This window comes from Lagopus muta, chromosome 3 (assembly GCF_023343835.1).
Source record: "Lagopus muta isolate bLagMut1 chromosome 3, bLagMut1 primary, whole genome shotgun sequence".
Classification (NCBI taxonomy): Eukaryota; Metazoa; Chordata; class Aves; order Galliformes; family Phasianidae; genus Lagopus; species Lagopus muta.
The window spans coordinates 4859226-4881416 of record NC_064435.1 but is presented as its reverse complement, the minus strand read 5'-3'; the positions used below and the strand labels follow the sequence as shown (position 1 = coordinate 4881416).

At 40.8% G+C, this 22191-nt stretch overlaps 1 protein-coding gene across 4 annotated transcripts in view; it reads right to left on the bottom strand.

Moving 5' to 3' along the window:
* TRAPPC9 (trafficking protein particle complex subunit 9) overlaps nt 1-22191 on the bottom strand; it is a 474287-nt gene that overhangs the window by 222681 nt on the left and 229415 nt on the right. Inside the window, exon 22 of one of the 4 annotated variants that reach the window (XR_007376065.1) lies at nt 8885-18107. The exons of the other annotated variants lie outside the window; for them this stretch is intronic. The gene's annotated coding sequence lies outside the window, so the exon portion shown is untranslated. The remainder of the gene's footprint in view (nt 1-8884; nt 18108-22191) is intronic. 4 annotated transcript variants of the gene reach the window in all.

Genomic DNA, 22191 nt, shown 5'->3' with positions numbered 1-22191 from the left:
TGTGTTTTTAAGCATTTCCATACAAGAAACAGCTATAGCATCGCAGTGTCAGTGTTCAATGAGACCAAAAGAACACACTAAAGAATCCAAAACATACTTTAAATCTGAGTATGCAAAAGCCATACGTGTGGACAGAGGCAAACAGCATCAGTCCTCTGCAGAGCTGTGCCTGCTGTAGTTCTCTATTCTCTACACTGAATGCAGCAATTCAAGAGAACTTCAGAGAGGAGAGCTGGGAGGCCGCTGCTGGCTGCCTTCGTCAGTTGCACTGGGGATTTATTTTTACACAGCAATAAATTCTGCTTGTAACAGTGCTCATAGGAAAATTCAGGGACAGGGAGAAAAATATAACCAGGTAACTGGTAGATACTGCAACTCTTCCCAACACGCTCAAGAAGATCGGAATTATTTTCACTATCATACTAATCAGTGGGATGAGCACCAAACGGTTATGCATGCTGACTTGGCTAGCTTTTTTGTTTTTGTAGAAAAAAAGACATTGTTAAAACATTTTACAGACAATTTTTGCATAATTCAACTAGATGAACAGAAATGCTGAGAAACTAAATCCATGATTGTACTCTTTTAAATGCTTTTTTTTTTTTTTTTAAAGAAAAGATGACATGAAGAGAAAATATTTATCAATAATCTCACATTGTTGACATCTCAACTGAGACAACAGATTTGGTACTCCCCTTCTAGCAAAGTTTTTTGGCCTTCACAACTTGTTTTTTCATTTCCTCATCATATCCCTGTGTCTTTCATTTCACCTTATATTCTAAATAAAATTAAGACAATTACTGAAGAAAAATTACAGTGCAAATAAGAAGTCTTTGTAGCTATTTATAAGCAAGTTAGGCAGGAGAGCTGGGGTGGAAACGCAGAGCAAATCTGCCACTAATTCACAGTCTGCAAGTTGGGGAGTTGCAAAAGAACGCTGATAGCCCTCACCTGGTCTGACTCCACACATCATTTAATATTAAGATTGGTCCTGCTCTGGGTGGGGACTGGACCAGGCAGTGCCATAGGATTTAATTGATTCCATATTGTTGTGTTTCATGCTTTTCAGCTGCTTTGAACTTTTCTTAGCTCACACACAGAATCATAGAACAGAATCATAGAATCATTAAGATTGGAAAAGACCAGTAAGATCATTTAGTCCAATCATCTTTCCACACACAGTCCAACCACCAATCCATCACAATTCCCTTTCACCTCAAGTAAATAAAATCAACTTAGCCAAGGTATCACAGTAAATTTACAATAGAACTGGAAGATAGAATCGACTCTTCTGAGGTGTGGAACTTCAAGCTTTTGTCATAAATGTATCTCCTCTGAACTCTATGTTACTGACTTCACCTTCAATCCAAATGTTGCATTTTGAAACTATGTGTTTCTGGTCCTCATGCATGTTTGCAGAACACTTCAAAAATGAAATGTAACTACAAGAAGTCATTTCGTAATTTTTGAATGTCTATTAAAATCTAATGTGTGGCATTTTTCATTTTTTGTTCCTGTAAATATTTATCCCAAAAAATGCAGCAAGAATGTTAAATAAAGATCTGTATGTCATTTCTACACTGTGTATAGAAGAAATGAGAAACAGTACAACTACTAGTCTTTCCATCTGTCATTCAAAACAAATAACAGCTACGCCGACCCCCACACCCTCACAGACCATGATGTGGATATCCAATCTGACTCCAGTTTTCCATTATGATTCTATGATTCAATGATTTCCAGAGGCCTGGGACAAAGCAGAAACATCTGCTTTTATTTCAGCTGCGATTCGAACAGTGATTTTAAGAGAAATGTCTCTTGACAAGTAATTAATATCGTCTTTTCTTTCAGATTAGTGATTATTAAGCGATTCATTTTACTGGTGACTAATCTGCTTTCTCATGTTCACTTATTCAACTCTGGAGAAAACTGAAAGTTCATCAGATCATTGGCAAATTCTGGCTAGAAATGAGCAGCCAGTACTTAAAAAGAGCCTTTTAAAATATCAAACTGAATAGGTACATGGATCAAAGGATATACTGCAATGGCGTTTCATATGCACAGAACCAGCCTCGGATTACAAATTACCCCAGAAGAGCAAGGTCATAAGGTTGTCAAGCTTGAGCCTAGACAGAAAGGTTCTGGTGGTAAGATACAATTTTATAATGAGGATCACAAAAACAAGGGGTGGGTAAGGGCAGTGGAGGTCAGTTAACAGCCTTCTTCAAATGGCACTTCAAGGAGATGGAAAGCCCTGAGCTGCGGGACCACGAGGTCCTGACTTGAAATCCCACCTGAAGTACCTTTGAACCTTCAAAATGAGCTTGCAACAGACTGAGTGCAGATTTGTGGATGTCATACCTGTGATTACAAATAAAACCTCTCCTTACAGGTGCTCTAGAGCAAGGAAGGTCTTTGGACAGAAGCTGGGGAGGATGTGTAGAGGTCTTCACGTTCAGAAGAGTATAAGCCTCATGCCACCTCAATGCCAAGCCAGTGGCAGCTAAAGGGAATAACAAAACAAGCTTTTTGAAACAGCCAAATTACAAATTATTCTGACTCACTGATGTGTAAATAAAGATACTGGAAATAATTCAGTATGGAAAAACATTTGCTTTGTTTGTTAATCAATGCTATTACCAGAAGCAAAACGTAGTCTCTTATTTTTAGCTTAATTTCCAAACTGGTGTGAAAGTCACAAGTTATTAAGCCCTGAATAGGGGAGATCATTCTGACCACTTATTTTCTAAGCTGTATTCACCCTCATCCATTCTCAGTGTGTTTAACTCAGTATCATAAATGAATCATTCACTGGTTAAACCACGAGGCTGCAACACTGAACTTCCCATTATGTTACTGTCTTATTCTGGAGCCTGAGGCAAAACAGTGATCTTTTCTCAGCCTGTCTATATGTAATACGCACATTGTGCTTCTCACAGGGATACGATTCATTCACTGATGATAAGAAACATTTCAGTTTTCTCAGAAAAACAGCATCATAAATTCACAAGAAGTAAGCAACACAGTGAAATCGACTGTCTTCGCGTGCCAGCACTGCCGGACAACTTACTAGTTACAACAAACTTTTTATCTAGAGATATATCATCCTTGGGTATTGAGCCCTCTTTAAAAAAAAAAAAAAAAAAGGAAAACATAGAAAAAATCAGTTTCCCAAGTCAGCCTCCAGCCTTATAAACATAACGTTGGCCAGAAAAGAAAAGTCAGAAGTTCATTCTGCCCTCAGAGAAAGGAGTCATTTGATTTTTTCAGTTATTTCTGATCTACTGTCAGAAGGAATGAGATCTTCTACGTCATCCCATGAACCCTCAGACAGAAAGGGATCAGCAAGACTCAAGCTCCGTCAGCTCAGGAGGACAACGCGAGCCAAGAAAAATGAAGGAGATGCTGGGGAGTGCGTCAAGACAAGCTGAGCTGGAAAGCTGATGTGGGAGGAGGAGGTCATGGAAAGAATTAGATAAAATGGTGAAGGTAGGATCTGCCTCTTCAGTTCAACAGACCTGCTCTTTTATTTTATTAATGTTCTGCTGCAGCTTTGGTCGGCAGTTTCCGAGACTGATAACGATGCGTTTCTTCAGATCTGTACTGTTTGAAAGAAGAGCTCTTGCTGCTCTGCATGAGAATTTTGCAACATTTTCTTCTGGGAACCAGTTAGAAACTTGAGCTATCAAAGCAGCTATCTGCTTACATAGTCACATTTCCAGCTCTTATTTCATTCTGTTCTTAGAAGCAATGCATGATGTTCCAAATTAGACATCTTCATAGCTTTGGCTCTCCCATGTTATTCACTTTCCATGCTACAAAATCCAGTTCCAATTAAGTGTTTCACAGTTCCCAGTCCAGAGGTTATTAGGTAAAAAAGCAAAATTATCCTTTTACCTTCAGCTTTTGCTCCCTATGAACAGACTGATGATTTTAGAAATCACATGCACTGGTTCAGGTATTGCCTTCAGAAGAGTTGATTAATGTTTAAGGAAGAATTTTTTGGCTTAATGTAATGCAGTTTGGCAGAAATGAGTTTTTTCTTGATGAAACCTTGACTTATCTATGTTTGTGTTGAACGTATCATAGCAAAGTATATGTTTGTATGTGGTTACTTATCTCCATATGGAAAAAGCCTGTAAGTGTATATATATATATATGCACATGTAGGAAACAAGTCATACACCAATCAGTTTGAAATTAATGCCTCCTACTTATACCCAAGGAAACTACAACAGACACAAAGGACACAATAGCACTATTTGATAGAGCAAATTCTCAGCTACAAAAGAGCCTGCATGGCACACACAAAAAAATCAGTGGAGATGATCCACTGTCATCACTGCCACTGCTGAGACACACCACCCATTGCCTCACTGCGCTCACATCCACTGCTTGGTCTCCAGTAACATTCAGCAAGTGTTGATGAATGTCAATGGCTGCAATTTTTTTCACATGGAGGAATTCAATTCCACCTCTTTGCTTCAGATGCGCTTCCATGTCAGACATCATTTTATCATGCTGCCCCTCTGCTGCCATCTGTCGCATAGCAATAAATGTAACAGAACATTGGCAGGAAGGTTCAACCTCTACTGCTAACTCTGTGTTACAGAGACGGCCTTAGCACTGACAAGAATGTTCTCACATTAAGAAAATTCAAAGGACAGGGCAATTACAGTGTTAGCCACTGCCTTTATTCACACAAGTGGTACCTACAGTGCAACAGATACTGCTTCAGGTGAAACGCTAAGACCCAGTACTTGTTTAAGCTGAATGGGATCCCCAGCATAGGCTCTGTGTGTGCAATAAACTGAAGGCACGGATTAGCTCCAGTAGATAAACTGAAATCTCCAGATGCTGCTCTGCAGCAGATGGAAAAGCTGCAGTTAAAACGACGAGATGCTCTGATGTCCACGCAGCTCTGCACAAGTCTCAAATCTCACAAGTCTCACATCTCTCAAAGGAACTCAGTCTTTCTCTAATAACAACCCTTGAAATTTAAGTTGTTGCAAAGAGATTTAAACTGAGATTCCTAAACTGAAACTTCAAGAATACTTTTATACAGTAACCGAGAGCCAAATAGATTTTAAGGCAGACGAGTGAAAGGATTTGCAGGGCTGCCAAATGTGCATCTCTACAGAATCACAGAATCACAAGGTTGGAAATGACCTGCAAGATCATCCAGTCCAACCACTCTCCCATTCCTATCAGTGCCACAAGCTACTAAACCATCTCTCGTAGCTCCTCATCCAGGCGCCTCTTGAACACTACCAGGGACGGCGACTCCACCACCTCCCTGGGCAGCCATTCCAGTGCCTGACCACCCTCTGAGAAAAAAAGTTTCTCCTAATATCCAACCTAAACCTCCTCTGGTATAACTTCTGGCTGTTTCCTCGGGTCCTACTATTTGCCTGGGAGAAGAGGCCAGACCCTTTTGCACCACAGCCTCCCTTCAGGAAGTTGTAGAGTGCAATGAGGTCTCCTCTTCTCCAGACTGAACAATTCCAGCTCCCTCAGCCGCTCCTCATAAGACTTGTGCTCCAGATCCCTCACCAGTTTTGTTGCCCTTCTCTGGACACGCTCCAGGGCCTCAATGTCTTTCTTGTAGTGAGGGGCCCAAAACTGAACACAGTACTTGAGGTGCGGCCTCACCAGTGCTGAGTACAGGGGGATGATCACCTCCCTGCTCCTGTTGGCCACAATATTTCTAATGCAGGCACATTAAGCAGCACAGGCGTATGAGGTCAGAACTCATATACCTGTCACATTTCCATATTTTACAAAATTTGCCATGTTTCAAATTAGAGGCAAACACACGGTAAATCTCAAAACATGGCAGAGTATGAATCAGAAACTCATACAATGGCCTGGGTTGAAAAGGACCACAATGATCATCCAGTTTCAACCCCCTGCTATCTGCAGGGTCGCCAACCACCAGACCAGGCTGCCCAGAGCCACATCCAGCCTGGCCTTGAATGCCTCCAGGGATGGGGCATCCACAGCCTCCTTGGACAACCTGTTCCAGTGCCTCACCACCCTCTGAGTGAAAAACTTCCTCCTAATATCTAACCTAAACCTCCCCTGTCTCAGTTTAAAACCATTCCCCCTTGTCCTATCACTATCCACTCTCATGAACAGCCGTTCCCCTTCCTGTTTATATGCTCCCTTCAAATACTGAAAGGCCACAATGAGGTCTCCCCAGAGCCTTCCCCAAGCTAAACTCCCCTTGCTTAGGAAAAAAATGAAGGAAAGGGTATATAACTCAGAAACTGCAGGGAGGAGAGCAAGCAAAACCTCTCTCACAATGTACATCTCCAGCAAACAGTAACTGCAGGCAGGTATTTTTGTCTTTTCTACAGACACAGCTTTGACATTTGCACTCTCTCACAGAAACTATATATTTAAAGTGAAAATATGAAACTAGTAAAAAGCAACTGTCAATTACTTTGTGTTCATTGAAGGGATGACAGCAAATGTCTGCATGTCCACTTTGCAATTATTTTTAAACCATCTCTGCCCACTGAAGTGATTTAGGGGAGAATTTAACAGAAATAGAGCATTTTAGGAACTGATTAGCTCTGAATTTTACCAATTTACAGCGAAGTTGAATGTCAATACAGCAAAATGTAGTGGTCTGCAATTTCATGCCAATGCACAACTGACCTTCAGCTTAGCTCTTGACTTCATTATGTGTATACATGTATCACAGAATCATCAAGGCTGGAAAAGACCTCTAAGAATCATCTAATTCAACCATCAACTGTCATATACACCTTCTACATGAAAGAGAAACTTTATAATTCTCAGGGACAGATGTAGCCCATTAGGTTCCCAAAGAGAATCACAGAATCACAGAATTGTAGGGGTTGGAAGGGACCTCCCGAGATCATCGAGTCCAACCCCCCTGCCAAAGCAGGTTCCCTACAGCAGGTCGCACAGGTAGGCATCCAGGCAGGTCTTGAACATCTCCAGAGAAGGAGACTCCACCACCTCCCTGGGCAGCCTGTTCCAGTGCTCCGTCACCCTCACTGTAAAGAAGTTCTTGCGCATGTTTGTGCGGAACTTCCTATGCTCCAGTTTCCAGCCATTTCCCCTTGTCCTGTCTCCACTCACCACTGAAAAGAGTCCGGCCTCGCCATTCTGCCCCCCACACCTTAGATATTTATAGACCTGGATCAGGTCCCCTCTCAGTCTCCTTTTCTCAAGGCTGAACAGACCCAGTTCACTCAGCCTTTCCTCATAGGGGAGATGCTCCAGGCCCTTCACCATCTTCGTGGCCCTCCGCTGGACTCTTTCCAAGAGATCCCTGTCTTTTTTGTACTGGGGAGCCCAGAACTGGACGCAGTACTCCAGATGAGGTCTTACCAGGGCAGAGTAGAGGGGGAGGATCACCTCCTTTGACCTGCTGGCCACGCTCTTTTTAATGCACCCCAGTAAGCCATTGGCCTTTTTGGCCACAAGGGCACACTGCTGGCTCATGGCCAACCTGTCGTCCACCAGGACACCCAGGTCCCTTTCCGCAGAGCTCCCCTCCAGCAGGTCATCCCCCAACCTGTACTGGTGCATGCAATTATTCCTCCCCAGATGCAAGACTCTACACTTGCTTTTGTTAAACCTCATCCGGTTTCTTTCTGCCCAGCTCTCCAGCCTATCCAGGTCTTGCTGAATGGCAGCACAGCCCTCAGGCGTGTCAGCCAATCCTCCCAACTTCGTATCATCGGCAAACTTGCTGAGGGTGGCCATTATCCCCTCATCAAGGTCAGTGATGAAGATGTTGAACAAGACCGGACCCAGCACAGACCCCTGAGGAACACCGCTGGTTACAGGCCTCCAACCGGACTCTGCACCACCAACAACGACCCTCTGCGCTCTGCCAGTCAGCCAGTTCTCAACCCACCTCACTGTCCACTCATCTATCCCACACTTCCTCAGCTTTGTTATAAGGACGTCATGGGGAACAGTATCAAATGCCTTGCTGAAATCAAGGTAGACTACATCCACTGCTCTCCCCCTATCCACCCAGCCAGAGACAACATCATAGAAGGCTACCAGGTTGGTCAAGCACGACCTCCCCCTTGTGAACCCGTGCTGACTACTCCTGATAACCTCCTCTTCTTCCAGTTGTCTGGAGATGACATCCAGTACAAGCTGTTCCATCACCTTTCCAGGGACAGAGGTGAGGCTGACTGGCCTCAGAGCTGACTTTGCTTTTCCTAACAAAACTCTCCATCACTTAAAAGCAAATGCGCACTTCCCCACCATGAATGCTTACCTAATAAAGCACGTTAGGTGGTAAGTGAACAGCTAACTGTAAAAAAAAGCAACTGCAAAGGAGAGACAAAATTGCAACAAAGACACTACCATTAAAGTAACCACAGCTGGTCTGTGCCCAAAGAAGAATTAAACAGTCTGAAAGTGCAAGGCAGAATATGGCACAAACAGCAAACCTACGCAGAATTTCATACAAGTACGAAGTTCAGTGGGGAAGTTGAGGAAAACTACAATACACATCAGAATTTCCACAACTTTATGGTTAAGATCAAATACATTTTCACACAAAATATGAAGAGTCAATTTAAAGATTACTGTCATCAGACTGTGATCTTGTTCTTTTTTTTTTTCTGTGTACCCCATGGCTACCTCCCTAGGCTATGAAAGCTATCATCAAACAACTTCTTGATTTGCACTTACGAGCACAAATTATGATTTTATGTAATTTTTCTGCTGATTCCTTCTGCAGTTAGAGAGAACATCCTGAATTCTCTCCTCTGTGCTACCATCAAAATGCCGTAAATTTCCTGTTCTCCGGGAATCTTCAGTCTGTCACTGATGTGTATAACGTTACTCTTCTATTAAGAAAGTGTATGTATATATATATACATACCTAACAAAGTCAGGAACTAAGGATAAATTCTTCCATCCCGAATACATTCCATTCTAAATATTCTTCTTTGTGGTGTTATTTTTCCTCTGAGAGCTGCAAGAGAAAGCTTCAATTCTGTGCTCAGATAATCATGCCTCAGAAATAGGCCCAATAAATACTCCACTACAGGGAGTCCAGGTGCTCAGTGCACGGATGGCCCTTTCTGGTGCAGCCATAACCCATACCTGCCATTCCCCTACCCCCATACCCAACCACCTCCCAGGTAATGCCCTCATTTTCGCTTCTTGGCCATCTGGCTCCTCACCAGCCCTGCTCAAAGGTACATTGACTCAACTGGCTGATCTCATCATAAAAAATAAAATACCCAAAGCAAATTCCTTTTTTTTTTTTTTTTTTCTTCTTTCTCCTGGCTTTTTTTTCTGTCCCTTTTAGTGAGTTGAATGGAACCACTTTGACATGAAGTGGGCAACTGAGGCAGAAACATATGAGTTTCTTTTACATAAGAGTGAGAGAGAAGGAGATATAACAGGACCAAGGAACACCCCGTGTTTGGATAGGAGTGAGTCATTAATGCTGCACAAGTCTTCTCATAAAGCTCCTTCATCCGTCACTCCCTGCAGCCAATACACCTTTACCTTAATCTCATTCAATTACAAGAGGAAAAAGTAAAAAACAAGCGTAGAATTGAGACATTTTCCATTTCTCCTGTTCTTCTGACAATCCTTCAATTTTTGGTTTATTTATGTCATGAGATCCTGGGAACGGGAGCTGCCTATTAACATGTGCTCAGTCTGTGCTGGAACAGCTATAACCACATGGACTAAGTCAACTCTACCCATATAGAAAGCCCAGAAAAATGGTATTAAAAACTCCTTAGGGCACAAAGAAAGAGTGGAATTAAACCAATCTCCTGATACGAAAGAACCTGTTTTGAAAGGTGTGATATTACGGACTCTATGTGTCACAAGATAACTTCCAGCAGCAAGACCTAGAAGAAATTCCTAGAGGAAAAGCATAATTAATTTTATTATACCCTGAGAAGGAAGTGTACCCGTGGATGTATTATTTTACTCATACTTTTCTCATACATAACGTTTTCTGAATAAAAGGGGTTACTTAGCAGCTTATTACTATTAAAATATGACACTGCCTGCATCTCAAGCAGCAAAGAACTCCACTCGTCTCCTCTGAAAAACCTCTCAATTTCTATAAACCATCTGCCAACAGGCCATTTCTGCTCTGCCTTTCCTTTGATCATCCAGCCCTAATTTTCTCAATGTGGCAATTAATCTTTCCCCCCTGATTTTTATATGAAGACATTAGAAAACCCTCTGAAGCTTCCACATTGTACACTCCGCTAATACATGCAGCCTTGTATTCCTGTAATTATCCCCTCTCTCCCTTCCTTTTTTCTCCCTTCTTCCTTTCATGGATCATCTGTCACACCCTCTTTCAATAGGACTGCACAATCTTTTTGTGCTTGCTGAACACCTACCCGGTGAGCTACGAGCTGTCCTGTAGCAGATATAATCACCCCCACACACAATTCTGTTCCTTATATTATCAATAGGAACCTCCAGACTCCTTTTCTTTGTCAAATTACACACTGATACGTCTTCTGCACATGCATCATGTGGCCATGAAAATTAATGGTGCAGACGTCAGGCTGAATACCATATACTCAGAATTCTTCTCTATTTCAGCAGATTGCCTTCTGCTTGGTCTTATCCCCTTTCATAAAAAAAAATAAAAAATTCATAGAATGCATCTCTTGATGAATAGGTATTGAGATAGTCTATGGGAAAATAAAATCGTTCACTTAAGGAGAAGTAGAACATTTAATGTGATTGGATACGTCATCTTTCCTGCGTATTCACTCCATGCACAAAATGCTTTGGATGCTTTATACCTTTAGTGTCACAATGAAGAAATCTTCTCATTACTGAAGAACGATAAGAGAGTAAACAGCAGCTGTGTGATAGCACTGATGTAGCAGAACATATCCCCGCGAGGATTCTTGACCTTTCAGCCCCGGTTTTGAATGCTGCAGCTAAAAATATCTTCCCTCCACTGACAAACATCACAGCTACATGCTGCAGAATAGCAATGAGGAGCTTTATGCTCTAATGGTTTTACTATAAATAGAATCTCTCCAATGCTAAAAGCTTTTCATTAAAAGGATTAGTGACTACAACACACAACAGGAACAACTGATACCAAACCTCAGGCTTTGTAGCACAAACTGATTTTAAATATACTAGATTTAAGATTTCCACAGGAATTGTGTAATTTGCTCAGCAAAGCTGAAAGAAAAAGAGCTTTCTCTTCTTGGAGAGCTGTCTGTGATATAAAACTGATATTTTGAGGAATCTGCTTCCTAGTATTCTCATTTTCTACAGTTCAATGCCAAATTGACTGTATAACGCAATGTCAAAATGAAGTACAAAGTCGTAACAAAACGTATTTGAGCATAACAAATGATCAGCTGGAGAAGAAAGATTTTCTTTCCTGCCCAGTTTAAGATGCGGACACAAATTCTCACAAGGCTGTGGCTCGGCAGCATTCAGTTACACTGCAGTAAGTCAATCCCAGGGGCTGAAGTAGGAGAGCAGTGAAGGGACAAGCAGCATGTGAATCCTATTTACCACGTCGGGATAAACACTTCATAAAGACAGCATGTGAAAGTTACTCTGAGGCACAGTGGCATGTGTGCCATCAGACCGGTATCTCAAAAATGCTACGCTTTAGGAAAGAATGTAAGCTAAAGGAGAAATACGGCCCATTTGTTAAATGATGAGTTATCCCACTGTAACAGTGAAAGAGTGACTAGGAAGACAGAAGTTTTGAGGCAGTAAGTAAACATTGCTTGCTACATTAAACAAATTTACTGCTTGGATTTCTTGGACATAATATGCCTGTCAAATATCCTGTTAACTAAAACAGCAATGCAGGAAACCAACATGGCTGAGCAAGAAGCTGTTGGTCAAACTGAGGGAAAAGAAGGAAAAGCACAGGGAATGGAAGCACAGATATGTGGCCTAGGAAGAACGGGGGATGCTGCTCAAACATGCAGAGATGGGATCAGGAAAGTCAAGGCACGGATAGAACTGAACTTGAAGAGAGATGTGAAAAATAACTAGACAGGGTACTACAGGTACATTGGTGAGAAGAAAAAGGGCAATGAGATTGCACTGCCTCTGACAAATGAAAAAGGAGAACTGACTATAACAGGCATAGAGAATGCTGAGGTTCTCAAGGTGTTCTATGCTTCATTCCTCACTATCAGTCCCACATCTCTCCTGTCCCTGCACTGCTACACCAAGGGTTGAAGGAGCCAAATCCCTCCCACTGTAGGTAAAGTGCAAGTTTGAGATCACCTCATGAGACTGAATGTGTACAAGTCTATGGGACAGATGACATGCATCCCAGGGTCCTGAAAGAACTGGCTGATGTGGTTGCCAAGCTGCTCTCTATCACATTTGAAAAGTTATGGCTGTCAAGTGAAGTCGCTGATGACTGGATAAAGGGAAACATTACTCTCATATTTAACAAAGGAAGGAAGACAGGGAAATACAGGCCAACGAGCCTCATGTCTCTGTCTGGGAAGATCATGAAGCAGATGCTCCTGGAAGAGACATTAAGGCACATGTGAGACAAAGAGGTCATCTGTGACAGCCACGATGTCTTCAACAAGGGCAGATCTGGTGCTTTTTAACATCTTTATTGATGACATACACTGGGATTGAGTATATTGCAAGGAAGATTGCAGACAACACCATGCTGAATTGATACAACAAAAGGAAGGGATAATATCCAGAATAACATGGACAAGCTTTAAAAGAGGGTGTATGTGAACCTAATGAGGTCCAACAAGACCAAGTGCAAACTGCTACGCTTGGGTTGGGTTAATCCCATATATATGTACAGATTGGGAAAAGAATTCACTGAGAGCAGCCCTGTGAAGAAGGACTTGGGGATTCTAGTGGATGTAAAGCAAGACATGAGCCAATGGTCTGAAACAGTCTGAAAGGCCAACAGTATTCTGGGCTGCATTAGCAGAGATGTGGCAGCAGTGCAAAAGACGGGACTATCCCCTCTATTCCACCCTTATGAGGCCCCACCTGGAGTACTGTGTCCAAGTCTGTGGCCACAGATGAGGAGCTGTTGGAGCACGTCCAGAGGAAGGCCACAAAGATGATCAGACGGCTGGAGAGTCTTTCAGAAAACTGAAAGAGATGGGCTCTGAAAGTGATAAAGGATAATAAAAAAGGCTTTTTTAAGTATGTTAACAGCAAAAGGAAAACTAGAGAGAATGTGGGCCCCTTACTAAGTGAGGCGGGGTTCTGGTAATGGGGGATGCTGAGAAGGCACAGATACTGAATGCCTTCTTTACTTCTGTCTCAGTGAAAAGGCTCTCCCTCAGGTTTCCCACACCCTGGAGTTTAATGAGAGGGTCTGCGGAATGGGAGACTTCCCTTGAGTCAGGAAAGAGAAGGTGCGTGAGCGCCTAGGCAGTACTAAGGTCCACAAGTCCATGGGACCTGATGGGGTGCATTCACGGGAGCTGAGGGAGCTGGCGGATATCACTGCCAAAATGCTCTCCATCATTTTTGAGAGGTCTTGGATAACAGGGGAAGTCCCTGAAGACTGGAGGATAGCCAATGTCACTCTGGTCTTCAAAAAGGGCAAGAAGGAAGACCCAGGTTATTATAGACCTGTCAGCCCCACCTCTGTCCCTGGAAAGGTGATGGAACAGCTTGTGCTGGATGCCATCTCCAGACAACTGGGAGAAAAGGAGATTATCAGGAGTAGTCAGCACGGGTTCACCAAGGGGAGGTCGTGCTTGACCAACCTGGTGGACTTCTATGATGTTGTCACATGCTGGGTGGATGGGGGAAGAGCAGTAGATGTAATCTACCTTGATTTTAGAAAGGCATTTGATACTGTCTCCCACAACATCCTTATAACAAAGCTGAGGAAGTGTGGGATAGATGAGTGGACAGTGAGGTGGGTTGAGAACTGGCTGACTGGCAGTGCACAGGGGGTCATCGGTGGTGGTGCAGAGTCTGGCTGGAGGCCTGTAACTAGCAGTGTTCCTCAGGGGTCTGTGCTGGAATTAGACGATCTTCAAGGTCCCTTACAATTTAACCCATTCTACGATTTTTGAAGGATCCAAAGATCTTTTCAACTTCAAAGATTTGTTCTAAAAATCAGGGTGTATAAGCAGTTAATCAAAGAAATATAATCCCTACAAGATTAACTGTACCTGAAATCACAGTAATCCTGGACAATCACTGAGGAAGTAAAAGTGGATGCTGCTTACTTGATTCTGTATTAAACTGGGCTACCAAGCTATCTTTCAGTGAACCATGCCTAAGTTTAGCATTGTTTACTATCAGCCTTATAAATGGGCTAGCACATCTTGTAAGTGTTCATATATTCTGCAACCATGCAAGAAATACTTCAGTCAATAACAAGGTTAATTCTTGCAACACTTTTTTGTATCTGTGAAAATGTTACTGCAAAAAGCCCCAAAATACAACACAGAAACACCTGAAAAATCAGTGTACTTACCAGGCCTTCAGTACAGTGAGATTTACCTGTGATTTTGTGATGATGTCTGTGGATCTATTCTGTGGCTTTGACTGACACAACAGAGCACCACTGAATTCCATCATCAATTTCAATTTTACTCCTTGCCCTTTGATTTTTTATTTCTGTGACTGTGTAAATATGTTTTTGCTTCAGCATTTTTAACCTGTTTGCACTAAAGCATACAAATATATATATATTTATGTATATGTATAATAAATATATATATATTTAATAAAAGGCATAGTATGGATTACTTGTAACAAACTTCATATTTAAATACATTTCACATTTTCCTCTATTTATCACTAGAAAACATAAATTTTATACAGCAAACTGAATTCAGATCACAAAAATAACTAAGGATGTATTTTCCCCATGGTATTTAGACAAATGGCAATTTTTTATCCTCAGCAAAAATTTGTAATACGCAGAGCTACACACTTTTTTCATTTTAAATTAGAGGATTTGCTACTAACATGCCATATGCTGTGTGATATGTTTAACAGAATGTTACACTTCTAATTGCATACCAATCAAGGGCTCATATTTTCCAACAATTAGTGGGTAAAATATAAATTTCAAGTGTAGTAGGTGTTTTCAGGCATCCAACAGAACCTACAATATTTTAATCTACATGTACTGGAAATACATAAAGCAACAAACACGATTTCTCTTCAGTAAGAGACCTCTGCAAGCAGAACACTGAAAAAGAAAGGACAGGGAGAAAGGAGAACAAAAGATGCATTTTCATGTTGACCACTGTCCTTTAAAAATCCCATTATCTCCCATAGAAGTTCTAAGATATGCAACTGCAGAAATGGGGTAGATATTGCAGGAGGTGTTTTATTGGGATGGGGTGGGACTTGGGTTGTTGTGGGATGGTGGTGGTAACAAGGTTTACCTATTTATAAAGCCTCAACCTTCCAACTCTGCCATCAGGGGTTGAAGGGAAGATTCACAGAATCACAGAATTCACAGAATTCCAAAGTAACAGGCACTGAAGGAAAGAACTATGCAGCTATTTCTGACATCACAGGGATGATAGAGAATGAGCGTTTCTGAACGTGTGAAGACCACCTGGTTTTATGTCTAAGACCATAATATGAAATATTCTATATTCTTGTCAATTACAGTTAATTTGCATGAAGAATAGTAAAATCAGGAAACCACTCTAGAGCTAGATCTCGATCATTCTAACTTTCCTAGGCAGAAGATGGTATCCAATCCTGGTATTTGCGATACACCTTCAGAAAGTTTTAGAGATACTGCATGATAGCTTGCTTTTTATTTGTACCTATTAACTTGCTTGCTGATAGTCAAATTTCACTAGTAAGTGATAAGTCTTCCCATCATACTATTTATTATTTATGACAGAGCAGGAGAGAACTGCTTAATGAATAGCAAGGTGACTCAGATTCACTTTAATCCCTATTTCAAAATACAAAGAATCTCAGATGACTTTTCACCTAGATGTTATTACATATAAGTAAAATTTTACTAAACAAAATATTTACTCCTATTTATTTCAGAGCTTACAAACTTTAATAAACTCAGTTTGCCATCAGAATATGAAGTAATGACAATTAAAGACTGTCTAATCACCACATACACAAACAGGTTTGATTTGCTATTAATTGCCAGATACTATGTACTCAGATTTAATTTCTAGAGAAATGCTCAGAGTGATTCCACTTCAGCACTGAAAATATTTGTACGTGCACGTACATCTCCTATTTCCTTAATATTATCTCAGCTCTTCAGCTACATGAAATATCTGAATTTCTGTACTGCTTTGATCCCTTTGTCTTTAAAGTGAGTTAATATCATAGGGCTATCCAACTTAATTTGCTTAAAGGCTCTTTGATTATTATGGCATGGTATATAGCAAATGAAGAACTCCATAGACTGAAACTCCAGGTAAAAGACAGAAGTAAATGCCATCAGTGGTCTCTGCATAAATTACATCATGTGGATTGTTACCAAATTGCCTGCACCAGTGCAGTGCAAAAGATACTCCAGATGTGAAAGGTTAAGAATGATGCTACATCGTACTGCAGAGCTGTTTGCAATCTCACACAAAACATGGCTTTAGAAACAATTTATGACAATAATAGAAAGAAAAGTGCAAAGTTTTGTCTTGAATGATGAAGTCACATTCGTGACTTTTTCTCTCCCGGAAAATAACAGAACTTCACTCTGTGCCTTTTGAAGAACAGCTTCCAGATTACCATCTCTAATCTCTTTTACAAGCTGCCTCCCCTGTCAGACATGTATCGCTACATGCCACAGGCCTGGTCTGCCTCTTTGCATTTGTACTGGACTGAATTATGCACAGCTTTCTGAATGGACTTCCTGCACCAAAAATATGTGCTGTGACAGCTAGGAAGCCAAAACAATTTCTCACAAGTAAACAGTCCTGAACTGCCTCATTTTCATTCCTTATCATGCATCACACTGGCATACTTTCCACCTTTGTCTGGTGTCTGATGCTTCTGCAGACACAGCTGAGTATAACCAGCTCCAAAGAAACGCATGGACTGTGGTACATTCTCTCTGAAGGGCAAAAACTGAAGGAGAATACCCAGAAACTGAAATAACATGCTGTGGTGGGTTTGCATCCTGGCCAGCTAGCTGAGTCAGTCTCACTGCCACTCCTCACCAGGACAGGCAGAGGAGATAGGAGAAAACACCTCTAGGCTGAGATAAATGTAGAGGCATCACAGCTCCTGCTGCAGCCTGCAGACCCTCCTGCCTTCCTCTTCCCCGGGCCTGAGGCCCTTCTGTTATTTCTCTCTCAACTGGGGCCACCTCCTTGCCTTGTGGCTGCTGTGCCTGTGCTGAAAACCATTTTTTACTTGCCCTGTGCCCTGCAAAGAGGCCATGGATCGGCTGTGTGTAGCACAGGGCAGCCCCAGCCTCAGCCCGCAGCTCACAGGCAGCTCCTGGGTACACGCTTTTACTGTGTTGCATCTGGATGTGCTGAAAAGCGTAATTACTGTATAATGAAATGTATCCTAATGAAACTAACTGCATATCTGGGTTTCCTAACAACTCTTGAATTTCCAGTCAGCAGTATCGATGGACCTGGGAAGCAATTCTACACAAAACATATTTGATTCTGTGCTTGGAAGGAGACCACAAATCACCTGGATAGACAAATATCCCCTTGTCACTCAGAATACAAACCAAGATAATAGGATAAATGTCATTACAGATCTGACCATTTAGCACTGGAGCTGCAGGTATCAATCCAGCTCTTGTTAGAGAGCTACTCAGATGCAGGCCTTACATAGATGGTTTTCTCAGCATTAGGTCAAATAACAGCAGAAAGGGGCCTTTTCTTCAAAAACAGATCTCCTACAGTAGTATTACTGGCCTAGCCAGGGCAATACCACAGACTGGGCAGACACTGCATCCTTCCAGCAGTTCAGAGAAATGACTCTCCAAATCCCACGGCGCGCAGAATCACAGAATGGTTGCAGTTGGAAGGAGCCTTTAAGGACTGCCCAGTCCAACTCCTCTGCAATGAACACAGACACCTACAGCGAGATCAGCTTACTTGGAGTCCAGCCTGACCTTGCTCAGATCATCTTCTTCAGTGTTTGCTAAGATTAAGCAATGGAAAATCCTGGAGAAATGAGAGCATCAGATCAACTGACAAGCCTTACTCTATCTGAAACACAGACATTTTCTTAGCATTATATTGATCTCTTACAGAAATATGGCTGCTTTACTACAGTAGTAGGAAGTTCAGTAGCCAAATGTAATTAATTTTTTTTATCCGAGAGTTTTAATGGTTTAATTATTTTGCATTTACTCACGGTGATTACATTATTATCCCTCTTAAAAATCTTAAAAATTCAAGATCCTGTCATGCTAGAGGAGTCTGCAGCCACCTGCTGAGCACTTTGTTGTAGCTGGATCCAACAAAATTCACACTGTTTTAGTACATCAACTTTGAAAAAGAGCCAGAAGGTTTAACAGGCTGGATATACTACATCATCCCCAGTTTCAGCCTAATGTTTGTGAGGGAAGCAACGTTAATCACGATAGCCACAGGGCATCACACCCTGTGAAATACTAAATATTCTCTATGATTTCAGTGATTAACAGGAGACAGCAACAGATAATCATCAATTTGCCTTAAAATGAAAGCACAGAATTACTTCATTAAGGTAGAAATCATTAAGGATCTATGTCAGGAATGATCTTGCTGAAGGATCTCCTAGTTTCATCATGCAGATCTCAATAAAAATACTTTTCAAGAGACATGAAAGGCTATTGAGATGACAGAAGGACAAGTAATAACAAAATCATGCTATCAAGTAGAGAAGGAGAGTTAGTCTTGACTTGTTTTGAAATACACCAAATAAAGAGCTGGAGTGAAAAAGAGCAAACTTCAGAGACTAAGAAAAGCTATTTAAACAAAGGAACAATATTGACATGAGAACAAAAGGGCTGGAAATGAGTCACTTATAAATTTAATCTTGAAATTACTACTCACAGTAAGCTTCTGAGACGCAGCTCAGTAAGTTTATAAAAGGTTCTCCAAACAAAATCATATTGAGACACCTTCTGCAATCTGCTTTGAAGTTAAATAACATAAAGATATATATATATATATAATGTTATGATGTTGATTCTAAAGAACATGAATACAATACAAATCCCATCTATTAAGCAGCCCTAAACAGAAATAATTTCCATCAAATATTTTCTGTTAGCAAAAATAGTTCGCAAACAGAGAATAGTGGGAATGCTGTTCTTTAAAACCTTTGCTAGGAGCAGATGTTCACAACCTCACAGGTGGCTCCAACAAGGTAGATAGAATCACAGTCGCTAGGAAACCAGAAGAGGTCATTTTGCCTCTTTAGCAGTAGAAGTTCAGGATGAACTCCAATTGACAGCTATTTACTGGTCTTATTTTTACCCAATCTCAAAGCTTTGACTACGCTTATCACTCATCTTATTTTGCTTCACAACCATTATTTTTCAATTCAGCAGGTGAGGGAAAACAACATGTTTTCTTTCTGGAACTGTAGTAAAGCTGAAGTAAAAAAGGGATAGTAAAGCAAGAAGCAAAGTGGTAAGTGGGAATTCCATGTCACAAAGGAGCCCACTAGCACACCACCCCAATGGGGTCAGCTCCTGTTTTGTGGGAGTTATGCACGCTAAACTTCTGCAGTAATATACTGCATTTAAAATAAGGGCTCAGATTCTAAATGGTTTGATATATAGGTGTAACATCTGAGCTGTGAGGAAGGCAAGGACACAGCTGAGAAGCCCTGAGCTACCGATGTTCCCAATTCAACGGTGCTTGACTAAAGTTTGGACCTTGGCTGCAGCACAAAGGCAGCTCTATGCCTTCATGTCCCACTACAACAAATTTACTCTCCCAGCTGGAAGCACTACTCTAAGACTTATAACCAGAAACACTCTGGGCTGGTGGCCTCTGTTTCTGCTCTGAAGTTTCTCATTTATGGTCCCCATTGTTTTCAATAGCTGACTTCTTCCTTTAGCTTGAACCACCAGACCCACCTTTCATTCAGATAACTGACACTTGACTGTTTATCAAAGCACAGAAATGTAATTATCCCTTGACACTTCTTTTAATTATTTAGGATTGCTGATGTTGCTGCCTTTTTTTCCCTAAAGTTTCTACATGAGGAAGCCAATTATTTCTCTCTGTGTAATTGCAGACATTGTCGAGACATTTTACCTTTTCTATATGCTACTAACATTTTTTAATTAAGATTCTTATTTCATCACCAGTCCCTGGCCTTGATGTAAGTTGTGTAATAGCTCAGTACATGTCCAATACCATCCAGCCAGTACTCAAAATGTAACAACAGAAAACAACTATGGCATCTACTGATGAAAGCCCTTCCATACAAAGCCTACCAACAGAATACATTGACTCAGTTCTTTTATACCCTGAGATAACATATAAATAAACACATAAATAAATAAGCCTTTCTCTTTCAATAACTTCTAATATATCCATAGGTAATCAGAAATGTTACTGAAGTGAGTCTGAATTTCTCCTTGATAAGAAAATGCATGGCAAAATAAGTTCATAACTGAGTTTGAAGCATCAGTGAACACACAATCATAGGTTGGGATGGATATTCTTTTTGACTGCCTTTCTTTGCAAAAATCAAATCAATTAAAGACTCAGATCAATCAAATCAAATTAACCTCTTCCTCTACTAAAACTGTAAAATCTCTCTTCTGAATGTATTTTTATATATTACGATCCCTGAATACAAAAGTCTGGTACGCAAAATTGAAACAAAAGTAACATCAGAAAGTTCAAACATCATTTTACCTAAGAGACAATGGTGGGAATGAATGGGATAAGAAAAATCACAACATGGAGTAAAAAGGAGACGGAAAAATAAATATCTTCAGCTAAAAACAGATAACTAATAGCTTATATTTGGAGAGAAAAAGAGACAGAACAACAACAACAATCACCAACACTAAAAATGAGAAAAAAAATAAGAGGACTTCAGTCAAAGCTTCTATTTCCTCATACAAATCTTTATGTTGTAGTCTATGCTTGTACTGCTGAGGTTTTGACAGTTGGAAGCTATTAATTTCAGCATTACAAGGCTTATTGAGGTGGATTTATGTTCCTTCTACTCATTAATTCACATCTGCTTCCTTGGTGAAATAAGAGACTACTTCAGAACGAACACTACAAATTAACCCCCCTTCGGAATGTCTGTTCACCAGAGAACTTCTGCTCATCACAGACCAGGCCCCCTCCAAACTGCAGGGTCAGAACCCATTACAGGTGTGGGTGTGTGCGCCCACACACAAACACGTTTTTGTTGGTTTCATTGTTTTTAGCACAATACAAAAGTAAAAGTTTCCCATGAAGTTGTTGAACTATGAATTTCTACACTTCAACTACGTGCATTTGTGTTTTTTCCACAGAAAATGCTATAATCCAACCCAATGGCACACTTTATTAGTAAGAGAGCCTCATTCAAAGTCCACTGTATACAGAGTAAAACTGCTTTCATTTCCAACAGTCACGTCATTCAGTTCCAAGCATATGCCTGATTTTCTGAAAGCGAAATAAAATCTAAGAGCTGTAGAAAGCAAGATAACGAGGCTCAGTGTATGCCCTCTGGAATAAGGCCTCCTTTCTTGCTTACTGCCCAAAACCAATTACACACTGAACCTGTCCTACATAGGCTATTCAGAATGTTCCTACACTACAATTAGCATATTTTCCATTTCTCATTCTCTACACACTTTACTGTACAATTCATTTAATTGCCGGGTAATTAAAATCCTGCCTGATCAAAGCATCTTTCTTGCCTATCTTGTTAACGCATACATCTTCTGATCTTTTTTGCTTTATTCTTTTATAATTGTCCACAAGCTGAATTATATTTCTCTACGTTATTCAAATACCATCTTCTGTGTCCATCAAAGTAATAGAAATCTATTTTGCTGCAGATTCAGTGATACCTTCCACTTGCTGCTTAACAAGAGAGCTTCTTAGTCTTCTCCATCTCCTCTTCCTTACAATTGTCTTTACAGCTCTTCTTGAAAATGAAACCCATTTTCTTGATTATTTTGATGGCTTTTCATTTTTAATTGGGATATTTAAGTAACCTATTATTCAATTTGCTTATAAGACATTATATAGACATTAGTCTATAAAACTAAGCATCTTGCTCCAAAACTATGCAACA